The 16,536-nt window shown below is 42.0% G+C and overlaps 1 protein-coding gene across 1 annotated transcript in view; it reads left to right on the top strand.

Moving 5' to 3' along the window:
* Window positions 1-5,817: 5,817 nt before the first annotated feature.
* Window positions 5,818-16,536, top strand: part of HPCAL1 (hippocalcin like 1) — an 80,454-nt gene continuing 69,735 nt past the window's right edge. The window contains exon 1 of the mRNA XM_017818145.1: window positions 5,818-5,900. The gene's annotated coding sequence lies outside the window, so the exon portion shown is untranslated. The remainder of the gene's footprint in view (window positions 5,901-16,536) is intronic.

Genomic DNA, 16,536 nt, shown 5'->3' with positions numbered 1-16,536 from the left:
TATTCATCACAATAATTCTACTTCTTCTCTCCTTCTGTGTGTATATGCAACATATTACCAAGACTCCACCATTTTCTTTCTTTATTGTTCAAGATTAAATTTCTCAGAATTGTATTTTCTCTTCGAGTAAGACTGACCATGTAGTCTGATATTGCTTCCTTTCTGACAGTATTAGATTTCTCAACAGATGAAATATGGACACTATTAGATGGCATTGACTTTTTTAAAGCTGTAAATACTGACTGATAAAATCAGTAACAGATCATTTTAAGTGACCTTTCATCCTAATAATTCTTTGGCTTTGTCTGATACGGAAATTAATTTTACATAATGCGAGAAGATATATTTTTGGAGTCTTGAAAGGGCATATCTTCTTCTGAGTTACTGAGACTAGCAGTTGTATTTTCTTTTTGAAGTTTGTGTCATTCTTTGTGGTAAATGACTGAAGATGTTTTTTGGCTCACTGTGTTAAAATTTTGTGCAGTGGAAGGTCTGTCTAATCTTCCATATAGTTATTACAGTCATGCTGTGCGAGTTTTATAACTCTATGAGGGTCTGCAAGAGGCAATCTGTAGCTGAGCCTGCTTGGCTGTTTGTGTTTGCAGGGGTTTATTCTCAGAGAGTAACACCCTGACTTGCCACAGTGAGGTTGGTAAAGATGAAGTCTTGGAGTGGCAAAGGGGTCTCTGCAGTTCTGGAGTCCTCTCCTAAGGCTGTGACAGTATCTGGAGAAAGTGCATGTGGCTCAAGATGTGGGGGGTGGGATAAAGTCGCCTTGCCTAGGGGTTATGTTGTGCAGAAAGGTTCAGAGCTAGCTTAGGCACATGCATTTAGGGATGCAACTTGTGATCTGCAAGGAGAAAGGTTTGCATGAAAAGCTGAAACAAAGTCTAATAGATCCTTAACCCAGAGGCATTGTTTTTTTTCTCATTTTACCATAGATGGGTGGGTAGATTCCCAAATACAGAAAAACTAGTGTCCCAGGCCCCTCTGAAAAGGAGCTGCAGGTACTCACTAAGTGGAAGACAGAGCTCCCACTCTTGTCCATAGACCAATACCTCTGTTCAAACAGAAAGAGGACTGGTGTGGAAGGGCAGCCTGTGGCATTGGGGTTGGGATGGGAATGGAGCCAGAGACTGCAGCTATTGCTGCTACTGAAGTGAGACTAATGGCACCTGCTTCTGTGAACTGTGGAGATTGAAAGAAAGAGCTGGGTAAAAGCTGTGCTGGTAATAGAGCAGTAATATTGTTGATTCATATTGTTGTAACATTTAGAGCGCAAATTTTGGGTATTGGCTGCGCTGAGTGCTGGGTAAACATGTAATTGCCATCAACAAATGAGAATAAAATTTGGCTTTGATTTGAGGTGAGAACCCCCTTCTAACTGAGGGTAAACTAAAGACATGACAGGCCCAAATTACTTAGAAATGTCATGTTTTGAAGCATGGTGCAAGGTAACACAGAGAACTACTTTTTTGGGGTAACTGAGCATAGGATTTTGGAGCTATAATACATGACCATGAAAGGTCTTCCATCAGCTTCTAATTCAGTCTTGTATTTTTTGTTTTTCAGAAGCTTAAACTGGGTGTTTAGGAGGGGCTCAAAATGACTGCTGGCAACAAAACTTGACTTTTTTCTGGCACTTAATGAGATAAACCTTGTTTTGTTTCTAATTTTTTATGCTACTAAATATGAAGATTATTACTGGTAACTTGGATTTTGTTACCTTTTCTCTATGTTTCCAGACTCTTGGAGGAGCAGAACATTTAAAGTTGCACAGCATTGTAGACAGAACTACTAAACAATTTCCAGTCTCAAGTCCTGTTCTCAGTTGATTCTGCGTTGTCAAGCAAGATTGGATACAAGTGGATTACATATTATACTGCGTTTCCCAGGGCTGGTGTCTTTGCAAGCTTCAGCAAATCTGATCTGGCAAATTTGGAAAAAGTCTGACACAAAGCAGTTTAACTTCCTTATGTCAGGATTCTTGGAGCTCTTTAACCTGAACTGCAGTGCCTCAGTTTGGAGCAGGAAATGAAGCTCAGTTGGAGGGTTTGATTTGCCAGTGGGTCAGTTTTCAGTTTTCCCTCTCACCTAAATCTAGCCAAGACATAAACCTCTGAAAAAAAAATATACCACTATTTCACATACTCTTTAGACATATGGTGCTGAGGGTAAGTTCTTGGCTGATTTCATCTCCAGACCTAAGGCTCCAGCCCAGCATAGTCTCAGGAGCTCTTGCTTTGTAATTGGGCATTGGAGCCAAGGATGAAGAAATGCTACAGTTGCAGTTTAAGCATATGGATGCATAAGGCAAAGCTGTGAAAAACAGGTGAAGATGCTGCAGACTAGTGAGTGAGGAACNAAGATAAGACAGGGTTATCTGGATAGTAGGAATAGGAGCAAGGTAAAAAGCACAGTAAAAGCTGAGATATGCATCAAGAGAAGATGGTGGGGAGGAAGGTGGGTCTGTAATGAACAGAACATATGATCTTCTAAGATCAAATTCAGGATGGGTGACTTTCTTTAGCATCTTTCCCAGCAAATGGGCTAGAAATAATGTCAAGTAAAATGTAAGTCTTCCTACACAGAAGCTAAGGGTTTGCTCTCTGCTCCACTAGCTGAGTTTGAAGGGATTAATAGATCGAAGCAGCCTAGTTGGGGTAACGACTGTTTTGGGGTGGAGCATAGAGGCAACTGAGGTGCCCCATACACACAAGAGACAATGGGGCAGTGCATCAGAGGGAAGCAGAAAAGTGCTTCTCCATTTCAGTGGAAAGTCTCCTCAATCACTGTGTGGGACAAGCCACCCCTGAGGAACACTGCTGCAACATTAAGCAGACAAGTCTCTACCGATAATGTTTGAACAATACTCTCAAAATGCTGGCAGACATGTTTCAGAACACTTTAATATCTTATATAATATCAGCCAAGGGTTGAATTGCTTTGCCAAGCTTCATCAAGAAAACTGGGACAGACTGGCAGAGCACATCATACTGCAGGATGCATGACACTTCAAGAGACAGGAGATACTGAGCTTAATATGTTTTGTATTAACATCAATAGCAGAAAATAGAGCTCTATGTGTTTCTATGCCAAACCTGGAGTGATCCATTCACCTTTGTATGGTGAACCCTTGCATTTATTGGCATCTGGGTTAAGGGTCTGCTAATCTCCTCAAGGAAAGGACTGCGAAGGATTGATAGCATTTGAGCAGGGTCGAGGTAGAGATGCAATGAAAGGACCAAGCAGGTAACAAACTTAGCAAGTAGCCAAGGGCATTGATCACAGCAAAGTGGCAATCCTGCAGCTGGAGCACAGATTGAGTGTGATACCTTGGCTGGGAGTAGAAAAAGGGAAAGGCTGTTGAAAAGTGAGGGATGCAGCCAAGTCATGAAGGAAGGAGGCTCTGTGTGTGTGTGTGTGTGTGTGTGTGTGTGTGTGTGTGTGTGTGTGTTGCCTTGAGCTTCCATTCAGTGCCAGGGAGATGTGAGCAGCAGTATTTCAGTTGTGAATGACTGATGCAGGCTTGGTTTGAACAAGCAGCCTTGAATTTCAACAAAATATTTGTTGGAGGTAATGTTTGCAAGAGGAATACGTTTCCAATATGAGATCAGTGCTCTTGGATCCAACTGAGGAGGCTGTTGTGAAAGATGATTTGTCTTGCAGGGAGATCAGGTGCACCCTTTTTGGGGCACAGGGGCCAGGAGACCACTCAGCAGTCTCAATAGGCCTCCTGAGCAGGGGGCTGCTGGCTCCCAGAGATCTCTTGAGTGCAGTCATGACTTTAGTACAGGGAAGGGACCTTTCTCTGTGCTTCCTGTTACATCCCAAGTCTGAACACCTTGATGAGATCCAATATGAACCATCCCATGGTCACTGAATGCTTGTTTGTAGAGCTGCTAGAAAAAAATTAATGAATTTGCAAGAGAAAACTCAATTAATTGAATTTACTCATTTGGAAATTTTTCCTGAAGCTTTGTTTGAGATCTGCATCCCTTTAGCATATGTATATCCTGTAAGTGCCAGGAAAAATTCAATATGCAGGTCATGAAGGAGACCTTTGGGTGGCCTCTCAGGGAAATGCATGGATATTTCAAACAAGACTGAAAAGTGCTGCTCTAGGGCAATGGTTTTCTGGCAGAGATGGCCTAAGATGCCCTTTTTGATCACAACATCAACACAAAGAAATGTGTTAGGGTCTTACTTTTAAAACTGGGTAGGTTTCAAAACTCTCAAATACTCAATTTAGCAGAAACATGTAATATAACAATTAATGTTAACAATATATAATCATAAATTTCATATTGAGTGCTGCTTCACCTGCACTTGGACTGATACTAAAATGAGGCACATGTCTTTGGCCCTGTTCCCTGCAGCCTCAATCCCCAGGCTGGGACCAAGCTAAGGTTACTTCCTGCAGAGTAAATGGAGGAGCTGGCTTGTACCTGGGTCCTAACATGAACTTGGGCAATGTCTTGGTCCCTCAACATCCAGCAGAGCCTAACAGATATTGTGTGTAGCACAGCAGGCTTTTTCTTGTCTTGCAAAGATCTACACAAGAGAAATTAGCTTTGAAACATACTTTCAGTGCTTAACATAGCCAGAGAAGTTAGAATTCATGCCTAAGTAACACTTTCCTGAAGACACAGTTTCCATGGGACAGACTTTTCTGCGAGTATTAATGATCTACCTTGAAAATATGATTCTATAACTCACCTCAGGTTCTTCATATAAGTGAAAGAACATAATTATGAGCTTCAGAGTCTGAGTTAGGCGGATAGGTAACACTTGAGAGGGTTTGCAAACTGGTTCTGCTGGTGGCTGCATCATATTTCTATAAATGCTGGTTTCAGTGCTGATAGCATCAACATAGACCTATTGAAGCAGCATTGTGTCTCCGGAAGGAAAAAAAAAAAAAAGAAGAAAAAAACCACCTCAGTTTGGACTTGAAATTTACTTTTCTCTCTTCTTTTAGGTTCATGGTTTTTGTATTACCCATTTAATTCTGTGGTCATTTTTCAGGAGCTCCTGCAGGGGATTTTGCCTCCTCCTCTTCCCTGGGAAGAAGGTTATACAGGGATTTTCCAGCTGTGTTCAAGCACTGAGCAAATATGAACTTTAAAAATTAAAAATCTTGTCTTTTTAAAAGGTAAGAGCCCAACATCTCTGCACAGAGTTGCAGGAAATGATGGATGAAGTTTGAAAGCTTGTTATGAACATGAGTGGTGCTGCTGCCTGATCTATTTGTTTTGTACTTAATTGTGGCTTAGCTTTAAATGCAGCTTAATGCCAGAGCTGTCAATCTAGCTCAGAAATGGTACAAAATCTGGGAATCTGTCTGCAAAGCTCATGTTGCTCAAGGCAACCTGCATTCACAGTCAAAGATAAAGGTAGCCCATCTTGCTTTTCCTACAACACACAGCCATTTGGGTGATGTATATGCTGCTTTCTACTGTAAGTGTTGATGATACTTTCCATGTAGAAAATGCCATTAGTGTGACAGATATTCACTGCCAACACGTTGAAATGGAAAGCCAGCTACAATTCAAATAGAAATATCCCGGGAGATTCTCAGCTATGTTGAATTAAGGAGGGACGAATAGATCAAATGTTTTTCCTAAACCCTGTTAACTCCATGAGAACAGAACACAGCTGTGAGTCCCTTAGAGGCAATACACATTCTTTGCCAAGTAAGAAGGCAATTATTCTTCATAAATCTGTCTTTTTAAATCCAAGCAGATCGATTGTCTCGTCTATCCTTTCCCTGTGCAAGCACCCGGAAAGGCTCTTATAGCACCACCTACAAATAAGTACCCCTCTTATCAGGAAAGCCACACTATGGAAGGGATGGAAGCCCTGTCAGCCTTGCATATCCCTTTATAATGGTGGATGTAAAGGTACGTTCAGATTTTTAATATTTTAACCAAGAAGTTTCTGTGCTGATTTTAAACATTGTCTTGGTTTTAGATATCTGAAATAGAACACTCCTGAAAATTTATTTTCTAGTTAATAAGTGGAGAATTGTTGCAAGAATACAGGATAGTTTCCTTATGTATACTGTCATGATTGCATCAGCACAGAGCTTCCAGAGCTGTGCTAAAATTGGCTTGGTTACAAGACAGTCATCTCCCAATAGCCCTGTTTTGCCAAATCACCCTGGCTCTGAAAGTCAAAACAGCTTCTGTCCTTCCTGGTGACCTGTAATCACAGCTAGACATCCAGCAGATACAGAGAAGACAAATACTGTTTGGTGCAGTTGTGAGCAAAGCCTATGTAAAAATATGTGTGAGACTTGGGAAGAGCAGTTACCTTCAGGTCTTTAAGATATTCATTGTGATCTGAGTAACACATTAGTCTTGATGATTTTCACTTTTTTTTTTCTTCTCCAGATAGAGAGAATGCTTTGCAGTATTTGTAAAGTGCATTTTGAGATTGTGCTGATTATAGCCATTACTGCTATGGTGTGTCTTCTCTGGTTGACATTTAGTAGATTTACTAAGGCCCTAAAAACCCAACAATTGCCATGAGAAAGGGAGAAGAGTTAGCATAAATTGTTGGTTCTGATGTTGCTGTGGCACAGCAATGAAAGAAAGGATGTTCATTTTTCTTTTTTTTTTTTTTAATTTTATTTTAAAGACCATGTTGGTGTATTTACCTATTCTGTTATAATGAAACAAAGCAGGCAAATGAGGTGTTTGTCCTTATCAACCAGTCTCCAGACAGAGTCCAGCAGGAGAAATGATCCAAGGAGAGATGAGAGGTGAGATGTGGTGTGGAACAGACTCAGCAGCAAGTCCTGGGTCAGCTGGTTGGTGGTACTAGGCATGACTGCAGCAGCGTGGACACACACCTTCATCACTGACAAAAATAGTTGAAAAGTGTGTTCTAGGTATGAAGAAGAATGGGAAATTCTGCTGTCACTTAGGAAATTTCTGGTTTACCTCTGTGGGCATCATGGGACAGCCCTATGGGATCTTAGTCCCACTTCTGATCACAGTATGGTCAACTTCAAAATTAGATGAGATTGTTTGTGGCCTCATTCCATTGAGTTTTGAAACTCCAGGATGGAGAAACCACCGCTTCCTTGGGCAACTTTTCCTCTGCTTGACTATCTACCCTCACAATGGAAATGTCTTCCATAATTCCCTTGCTGCATCTCTGAACACTGTCCCTTGTTCTTTTCTGGTGTCTATTGGTGAAGAGTCAGGCTTTGTCCTCTCTGTAACTCACCATTCTATTAGTCAGTGGGCAGCATTACTGATTCCCTCAAAAACAGCAAATGAAGAAACCAGAACTGAGCCAACACTTTCATAGTAGCCTCTGGGTGCCTGAAAGGCCATGTGAATTTCAATTTGTGAATAATTTCTGCTACAAAAGCAGAAGGAATTGAGAAAAGTCAACAGCTTGGCATTGGATTGACAAGGGATGATGGGAGAGAAAAGAGTTAAACAACCTGGAAGCTGGACTGAAACACTGCTGTTATTTTGACCCATCTGTAATTTGTTGCTGATGTTTTAGCTCCACAAAAACAGAGAGGAAAGTTATGAGCATTACTTTCTCAGCTCCAGAGGAGACCAGAGCACAGCTTGTTGGAGACTTCACAGGTGCTTTGCTCCAAAATTGGTGAGGTGTCACTGGGCTTAGACAAGAGGGCTTCCACTTTCTCCCATCATCTCCTCTGCTGTGTTAGCCAGTAGAGCTACATTTTTAAACACTGAAAATGTGGGAAACTGCAGCTGTGAATCCTCTGATAAATCACAGAAAACCAGGGCTAGAAAGATTCACAACGGCTCATTTAATTTTTTCTCCAGCCTCAAGGCAGGTTTTACCACTTTATCATCTCTAACCTGTCTGATCTGTTTTGACAGAAATTTCAATCCCCCTAACTGCTACCCTTACCTGCAGGACTTTTTTCTCCCATGCATACTCTGACTTTCACTTGCTTTAATTTAAGCTCATTGCTCCTGTTTACTGTGGACATCCCCATCCATTTATGACAACATTTTACATAGATGGAGGATTATGTTTCTCTTCAGGCTGTACATATTTAGGCTAAACCCCAATTCAGTCAGCCTCTGCTCTCAGGATGTTTTCCACCCCTGCTTGGCAGCTAGGCTCCCTGCAAGCTCCACTCCTTGAGCCACAGCACATTACTCTGGTTAGTGTGGAAGGATAATTTCCCATTGTACGGACCCTGTTCCTTCTGTATCCAGACTAAAAACATCTATCTTCTCCACAACAACACGACATTGTAGATTCACGTTCACTCTGCAATCCCCAACCACCCTCTCAGCTCTTTTTTTGGCAGAACTGCTGCAGCTGAACCCAGTCTGTTTGCACAGCTGATTGTTCCTGCCTACCTCACACGTGTCTCTACTGAACCACATCCTTTTCCCAGGCCTTTTCCCCAGCTTGTCATCATTGCTTTGAATTATCATCCTGCCTTGGTCCAGCCTGCAGCTCCCACTTGCTTTGCCTTGTCTGTAAGCTAATAGGCATACACTCTATTTCTCCATCACCTGCACCCTCACCAGATGCTCTTCTCTTCAATTGACCCTAATATTTCTGGACACAAGAGAAATATGTGATCCTTTACTTGCCACCCACTTAAGAGCTCTTGTTCCCCTTGCAGCAAGAACCCTCCCAGCAGGCTGGATGCATTTTCAACTGATACAGTAATGATTGCTTCCTCTCTCCAATTGCTTCCTTTCATGTCAAACAGCTCCTGCACTTGCAAATGAAGGAGAGGATATCTGCTTATAACACATACTTCCTTTCACACACATTTTAAGTCCAGGGAATGGCAATTGCATATAGGGTAGCCTTTTGCTTTGAAGGATGTCCATGCTCTTAATAAATGAAATCTGTAGAAAATCATATCTCACTATTATAAAAAGAGCACTTGTTTGATAGCATGCTATGGTTGTACCCAGTAACTTCATATTGGTAATGAATGATTCCATACCAGGGAGCTTGTGCAAACATAAGCTGATACAAGACAGGTCCCTCTGCCATTTCACATGTGCTTTTGGGCAGCAGAAATGTCTGGAAGTGCCTGGTCCCATGCCACTGAGAGTCACACTGAAACGGGATATTGGACATTAAAACAGCTCCTCTGAAGTAGTGATAATTTCCCTGTTGGTCTGTGAGTAACCTGCCACTTGTGACTTGCATAAAACTGAATTCTCAGGTGATCTGTTATTATTACTAAAAAAAGGTAATGAACTTCTGCCTCTCCATGGGTATGTTCTTTCACCAGAAAGACACAAATAAAGGCAGAGTTTGTGTGGGGGAGTCCTGTGCTGAGCGTTGTGGAGCCCACTGAGATGCCAAGGGCACTAGGGTTGCCTGATGTTTTCCATAAACCAGTCACACAACATTGGCTCCTCTAGTACTCAATTAAAACATGCCCAGTATACAGCCTGACTACATGTGTTAATAGGTAAACTATACAAATCTCACACCTCCCTATCTGAGAGTGGCAAGTTAAATGGGCAGTCCCAAGGATTCAACGTCTTACTGGACACAGTAATGACTGGCTTAAAACTTGGGAAAATGGAATAAAACTTCTCTGTTTGCTTGCTGGTGACTCAGGGCTCAGGGTAAATGTTTTCAAACCTGCCATGAAAAATATGGACTAGAAATATAACTGATTAGGAAAATTAAGGTCTCTCTCTGCAACCAACACATGAATTCCAGCATCTGGAGCTTTGAAAAAAGCCTGCATGTGATAAGGTCTGCAAACAAACTGGAGTTTTATAGAACCAGTGGTAACACAGTAGACATGGCAGTGGAGGCAGGGTGAGAGGAAAGCACGTTAAACTAGCATTATAACAAAACATTTCAGAAAATATCACTCTCTATTTACTTGGGGCATGAATGCTAACCTGAAACAATTTTACTTCTTTCCTTTATGCTTTCTCTACTAAGAGGTGCTATTTTAGATTTCTACTCACTTCATCAAATTATCTGCACGGGCTGCTTTCTCTCCCTGGGCTGAATCCACCCTGAGAGGAGCTCTTTAGAAGACTATGCAGTTCTGTCGAGTCTGAATTTGATCCACTATGCTCAATTGTCCTACTAATGCATCTGTCTTGGGTCCAAGTGTTCTCCTGATCTGACCTATAATTATCCTAAAACTAGATTTTTCTAAATTTCATTCCCTTGTAGCTTTTTATAGTTCTGTGAATTAATTATTCAGAGCTGTGGAAGTTCTCGGCAGTGCTTTTCCACAGCTTTTATGGACACGGATGCATTTCGCTCATGTAGGGCAGAGCGTGCACTAGAACTCCAGACAGGGACAAGGGAAAGACTTTGTCTAAATGTTAAACACGCTGAGTTCAGCGTGTCCTCCTCTGACACCATCTTGAATCTTTTGAGACATAGACAATTTCTGAGACTAATAGTGTCTCTATTCCCTCCCTGGCAATCATAAGCTTTAAAGTCTCCCTTTACAGGTTGATGCCACCTGCAACATTGTGGAGCAGCTGGGGCTGCTGTGAGCACAGGGACCAGTGTGGCTGCAGAGCTGAGCACTGCCAAAAATACCCCCACATTTTGGCTGGAGTGCGGATGAAGTGCAGCAAGTGTGCAGTGGGGAGACTGAAAAGGACAGACTTCTAGCCTGGAATCAGAAGCTGGGGAGAAGTCAGCAATCTCATTTTGTTGCTGAGAGCAAGTGGATGTGCATTTGGGAATGGCCAGGCTCTGTGGGACATGTGAGAGGGGTGTCTCTCTGGGATGCAGGCTGGAGAAGATGTGTTCAAATAAAGCTTTAAGGCTTTGTTTGAATTTCACTTGAGTTGGAAGTTAGGAGGCATATGTGGAGGGCATGTAGGCACCAAAACACAGACCTGTGAGGCTGCTGCTGGCACAGCTCCTCTGGCTTCCTCAGCTGGAGCCTGAGCAGTTTCCAGAGCAGGTGTGTGGGGAGAAGCATTCACATTGGGGTGTCACTGCTGCCCTCACTATGCTCAGCCCATCTGCCCAGGGAGTCACAGCCCCTTCTTTCTCTGAATCCTTTCCTGTGGAGGCTGCCATTCACATACTGGGGATTTTCCTTCACCACAAAGGAGGAAAAGGTCTGTGCTGCAGCCACCAGGCTCTGAGCAGGACCCCCGTTCCCCTGTGTTTGGCTCTGCAGAGGCAATACAGCAGCAGAAAATGAGATTGAGCCTCTTCTGCCTCCCACATCCTCCTTTGGGTAAGTGCAGAGTGTGTACTTTAATTAGTGATGATACATGAGGGAGACAGGAGATGAAGCAACATTCAAATTAAGTATCTGCAGAGCTGGTGAGAAGGTAAATATGAGCTCCCAGACTTCAGGGGTTTGTTTCAGTCCCTTCTTCTGCAGCAACAGTTTGAGATTTAATTTAAAAAGCAAATAAATCATTGTTGTAGATTTTTTTTTTTTTCCACAAAACCCACCTTTGAGGTCCACTTTCACAGGCCTCTGAGCTTTTTGACACTGCAAAGCCCAGGGTGGGTTAGCTGGGCTCCCATTACAGCTGGGGCCCAGGTCCTTCCCAAGCATGGTATTTCGACAGGCAAAGGGCTATTGCTTCCTAACTGAAAACCCATGGAGAGAGTGGTGGACTGATGCCTGCATGACCCTCCTGCAGTGGATCACCCACAATAGAAACTACAACAGGTTTGGAATCTTTCCTCAAGAGCAGAGGCTTCAGTGACCTGCTAGCCAGCCTCTCTCCCATCATGTTGCACTGTTGGGGGACTGTGGGGGCACCTCTGCCCCCACCCCTGCATACATTTCTGCTCCCATGATCTGGAATCAAAGCTCACAGCCATGTACTTTGTACCACTGCCCATCCTGGGACATCTGAACAACTCATACTTCACAATGAGCATCCTCCTTCCTGCTGGCATGGACAGGTTCTTCAGACTGAAAGTGGGTGGGATGGTGAACACAAATATTACATGTGTCAGAAGGATAAATGAAGGTTTATTGAAGAATAAATTAACCTTATATTTAAAATTTGCTGTTTCTTAAGTGCTTAACTTCCTCTATGCCCTATATGACAGATTTTTTTGTTTGCTTTTGTAAATAATACTGTATTTAATTATTGGACAAAGCATGCTTCATAGCAAAATATGGTTTTTAAAGCATTTTGAACTGATAAATAACATGTATTCACACCCCCTTTGCTATGATTCCACTTTAATAATGATTTTGGTGTTTCAGTATGAGTCAGGCAACAACAGAGGAATTGCTGAAAAATTTTTGCTAAAAACCTCTCTGAAAAACCAGTTATGAGTCAGTGGAAATACAGCTGAATTTTACTGGTTCAGCTCTGGCTTGAGCGAGTCTGTAATTTTAGAAACCAAATTCCACATCTGGAATTGTCTACAGTTTGGCTATTAATAGGGTGTCTGTGTTTTTATTTCAATGCCACCACCAGGAGATAGGACCTGCCTTGGGGAAGGCGTGGCTGCCAGTGGCCACTACTGCCTGGCAGATAGAGCCCCACTACAGGAGATTCCCTGCAGAGATGACTCAAAAGAAACAGCCTTTTTTCCAGTGGAAAAATGCATTGCTGATATGAAAGAAAACATAATGAGGAGGAGTCAGGAGATAAAGACATTGGAAGATCCCAAATGCTCCAGAGTCCCTACTTTTGCTTTCTACCCCTGCTACTGTAACTTGTTTACCTACCTTTTTGTTACCAAAAATTAAATTCTATATGCCAACAAAGGGTGGTTGCTCCTGACAGAAACCCAAAGCAAAGCAGCAGTTGTGTCACTCTGGGGAGTTCATGTGTGCAAGGGCAGAAACATGCTCTTCACATGGTTGAAGCCAACCTGTACATTAATTATTAAGTGCTGAAAGCTCTTACATAAAAGGTGACCCAATCCAGTGTTTTTTAGGAATTCATCTGGTTTAGGGAATCATCATGTGCCCTTTATTATTTCTCAGTCTCTGTCACTGTGAAGGGATGTCTCTAAAGTCTCTGTCAGGTACAATAAATGTTGTTCAGATACCCTCAGCTTGAAGTAAATAACTCAGTTTCTCTTACTTGCCTGGATATCATTTTGTATAGAACAGGATACTTGGTATCATGATAATATGAAGAATCTGGTGGTATTTGCATGGCAATCTGAGCTCAGAGGAGCTGCTGTGGCTTCACTAAGCTGTGCCTTTGGATGCTGTCAGGCAGAACAGCTGGGCGCAGCCACATTGGTGGGTGCTTCCATTACCAGGTACCTTGCCAGAACACCCGCGGGATGCTGATGAGAACACAGTGTCACATGTTGTCCAGGATCCTGCTAGTGGGCTCTTTTATTGGACTACTGTCTGTTTGGAGGGAAAAATCCTCTGCTTGAAGCAAAATGCCTCATGGTTTGTGTTGTGATAAAAGGTGATCCAACATCCATGAAAACTGTGAGTCTTTAGTTGCAGAGCTGCTGCCCCTCTCTCCATTGATTTTATAAAAAAAATGCATGTTTTGATAGTGCTGTAGCAAAGATAGCACAGGATGCTTAGCAAAGCTAGAAAGTAGCCTGCCCACGGAATAAGTCATGCCATTTCAGCTGATGGGAAATACACATGGATTTTTCAGGCCAGTGAGTGAAATGTAGTTGTCTGAATGCTTGGAATTAAGTGTGGTTTTCACTACTTGAAATCAAAGCTTGAGGCAGGAGAATTGGGACATTCCTGCAACAGCATGGATGATCTGGTGATTATTTAAATGTGTAATCAATATCCCCATTTACTTATTAGTGTGCATCTGTCAAATGCTCAACAATGTGATTACCCTATTTAAGTATTTTCTTCAGGCATAAACCAACATTTTCAAAATTACTAATTTTTTTCTCATTGAAAGTGTTGTTAATTAATACTTTCAATGTCCTCCCCCGAGATTTGCTTTCTCTTAATTACTAACAGGAGCAATACAAGAGTGCTCCACCACCAGTGCCAAAATTAAACTGACTTTCTCCAAATTGCACTGAATGATCCGCATGGCTGTGCCTTTAGGTACTGAGAGGGAGACCTTGATCCCGCGAGAAATGCTGCTTTATGAGGCCCTCTGTTTTCACAGAAGCACAGAATGGTTTGTATTTGAAGGGACCTTTAAAAGTCACGTAGTCAAACCCCCTGCAATGAGCAGGGACATCTTCAACTAGATCAGGTTGCTCAGAGCCCCACTCAACCTAATCTTGAAAGTTTCCAGGGATGGGGCACCTACCACCTCTCTGAGAAACCTGTTCCAGTGTCTCACCACCCTCACTATAAAACATTTCTTCCTTATATCTAGTCTGGATATGCCCTCTTTTAGTGTAAAATCATTACCCCACGTCCTATCACAACAGGCTCTGCTAAAAAGTCTGTCCCAATCTTTCTATAAGTTCACTTTAAGTATGGAAATGAATTTCAGTATTAAGTATTTCAGGGTGGATTTATGCAGATGGGAGCAGCATGAAGACATGGATGTCCCAGCAGGAAGGTTTGAGCCCTGGATGAGAAGTGCAAATATGATGCAAGGACCATTAACCCCAGTGTGCTGGGGCAGTGGCATCCTGATGCCCCTGTGTGTGTGGAATCCCCTGGCTTTTGCAGGGCTCTGGAAGGCATCCCAGAGCATGCAGGCTAGAAGAGCACTACATTAGCATCTTGTTGGCTCCAACATCCCAGAAAGCATTGTCAAGTTTCTTTCTTTTCCTCTTTTGTTTAGCCATATGAAAAAAAGCAGTCTCAGCAAAATTGAAAGTTGCTGTGGGGAAATACCAGGTTTAGTGTATTATTTTTCATTGCCCTGATTGAACAAAAATACTTTGTTTTGTTTTGCCTTTTAAAGCTTTTGTAATACCAAGCTCAAACATTGATTTTCATTTAGACACACCAGTATGTTTTCATACTTAATTTCTGACTTTTCCTTTCTCCTGTCATGGTTCAGAATAGCAACAAGTAACAGCATTGATATTTTCTGCTCCACAGAAACACTTGACTTTTCTTACTCTATTCCAGCTCTCTCAGCATAAATTTGCCATGTTGGACCACAAAACCAGAGTTCACTCTGCTAGATCTCATAGACATGACAGTTTTTCAATGGCTGCTTTACTCTGTAAGACCTCATCCATTTCAAGAGCTCCCCGTTATTTTCTGCTCAGATAAATTAAACATGTCATTTTCTGTTTTGAAATTGCTGAGGCTGCCAGCATGAGGAAATAGCCTGAGTGGGAATGCCAAGCCTAGGTGGGAATGCCACAGGATCACTGGCAGACACTCAAGGCCCTGCTGCTCTACCCTGAAGGTGGGTATCCTTGTGTGGAGACCCTGCGGGAGAACAGGATTGTTGGTAAATGCAACTGGAAATAAGCATGGGCAGGCTATGGAGTGTAGGAAATTCCATTTTTTTTTTTTGTTACTAGATAAAGCTAAAATGTCCCTGGCACCAAACTTTGTTTGATAATAAATCCCAGCAAACACTGTGGCAAATCTCAGAGTGAAAAACTGCAGTAAAGCACCATAGAGAGAAATGAGGCTCTTAAATTTTCCCTATTTGGTAAGATTTTTCCCTTTTTGTGTAAGAAACTTTCATATAAAAATCTTATCTAAACCATCTAACTTTAGCATCTGATACAGCAACTGCAGCCTGGGAGGTCCTTTTTAAATTTCCATGTAATAAACTGGTACTCAACAGTAAATGAAATGAAAATGTGCCAGTTTAATTCATAAATTCTTCACCTCTGTCAAACCTAATTTTTTTTAATATTTCCACCCTCAGTCTTTCTATTACAGGAGAGAAAAACCACGCAGCCAATTTTCCTTTATGTTACTCTAATTGTTGCTCTCTTTGACTTTGAAAAGAACACCAAGTGTTCTCATATATGTAAATATGCCTGATGGCTTTGACTGTTCATATGCTAAGGCCCCCTAGGCACTGGGGTGTCCCTGGGGCAACCTTAATAAAAATGTAGGTAGAAAGTGCATTTTTTATTTGTCCAGCTGTGCAGGCTCACATCTGCTATTCTCAGGCTTGCTGCCAATCATCACAGCTCTTACCATTTATTTTTCCTCTCAGGGGAAGAAAGCACCCAAGACAATCTCCTGCTAAGAGAAAGAAGAGCAATCATGCAAAGATGGATTATTGACACAATTTTTGTTACTTTTTTTTTAATCTATCTGATGTTACTGGCACAGTAGCAGGCATAGCAAGTAGGTCGGAGATGAAAAAGCACGCAAAAAATTACATTATTATTGTGTTGTAGCTAAATTCTCTGAGCACTCATTTGCCCTTGCTCCACATTATATTATTCAAACTAGACAAAGATACTTCGGAGGTAACTAGCAGATTTCCCCCCTCCCATTTCTCCCCATCCTACAAGGTCATTTAAAACAGGCCAGGGAAGTACACTAGAAAATACTGCAGGGAACAATCCTGCTTTGGCAGGAAAATGCATTGTATAAACCTACCTGCTCTTTTCCACTTCTAGTCTCTGTGATCCAGATGACTGGCAAAACTACTTGGCACATTTGTTTTGGTACTACATTACATACTAGGTCTGTCTGTTCAGGCC

The sequence above is a fragment of the Lepidothrix coronata genome, unplaced genomic scaffold (genome assembly GCF_001604755.1).
Source record: "Lepidothrix coronata isolate B3197 unplaced genomic scaffold, Lepidothrix_coronata-1.0 Scaffold65, whole genome shotgun sequence".
In the NCBI taxonomy this organism is placed as follows: domain Eukaryota; kingdom Metazoa; phylum Chordata; class Aves; order Passeriformes; family Pipridae; genus Lepidothrix; species Lepidothrix coronata.
This window is presented reverse-complemented; position numbering and strand designations above follow the sequence as displayed.